The following is a 977-nucleotide window of genomic DNA, read 5'->3' as shown; positions in this document are numbered from 1 at the left end:
ACTCGGTGTGATGGCATTTTCCTTGTTCGGTGTTCTAAATAAACTTACATTTAATCATATAGCTCAGTGTTGTGATCCATTTAATTGCCCGCCTTCTGTTGACCCTACCCTCCCTTTCACTATGTTAAAGTATCGTCTTCTATCCTCCAGGAATGTGTGGAGTATAAAAACAGGCGGGGCTTAATAGGACAGGAACTCAGGACAGGGCTGACACCTATCGCGCTACTTTTAGAGCCAGTTGCACCAAATTGACTTCCTGTGTTCCTGAACTGTTTCGGACCACATCTGAATGCCTCAGTGACCTTTAGATTTAAATTGACTACAGTAACGCATCATAGGGTCATTATTTCCTTATCGGCTGCAGTGGAGAGAAAACCTGGGATTAGAGTAGGGGAGAAGAGCCCTTCCTTCCCGAACCCATATCTACAGGCTTTGTGACCTTAAATCCTATATAAACTCTCTCAGTTCAGAATTTTATCCTGGATCATTCGGTGAGCTCTGCGTTCCCCATTCTGTGTGATAATTGGCAGGGCGAGCGATCTGCGTCATTTGCGGCATCACAGTGACCATTCACACCACCTCTCGGACGCATTAGATTACTCACACAACCTGAATTAAGGTTCGCTGTTCAGGATCGGGGTTAGAAAATGGAGTCACTGAGTAAGTAGTCTGGGCTGGTGCTGGAAGTTAATGTTATACGATTAGGTTTATGATCATACTAGACACATTGTCAACGTCGACAACCTTTTTATTTATTTTACGTTTTTATATTAAACAGCGAAGATGACGAAAGTTCTTCGACTTGAATTTCCTTCCACAGTTTGAACTCGGCACTCAGTTCTTTCTTTGGGCTGTTCCTCTGTCTGCCATTTCTGGTTAGTGCTGGTGAACCAGACTCCGGCCTATTTAAACTTTACCGCCCCTTCCTTCAAAGGTCAGACAGCTCCTGATTCATTAGATGCTGAGCTCCACACGGA

Source organism: Pristis pectinata, chromosome 8, assembly GCF_009764475.1.
Source record: "Pristis pectinata isolate sPriPec2 chromosome 8, sPriPec2.1.pri, whole genome shotgun sequence".
Classification (NCBI taxonomy): domain Eukaryota; kingdom Metazoa; phylum Chordata; class Chondrichthyes; order Rhinopristiformes; family Pristidae; genus Pristis; species Pristis pectinata.
The sequence above is the reverse complement of the archived record's forward strand: the minus strand, read 5'-3'. Positions refer to the sequence as shown.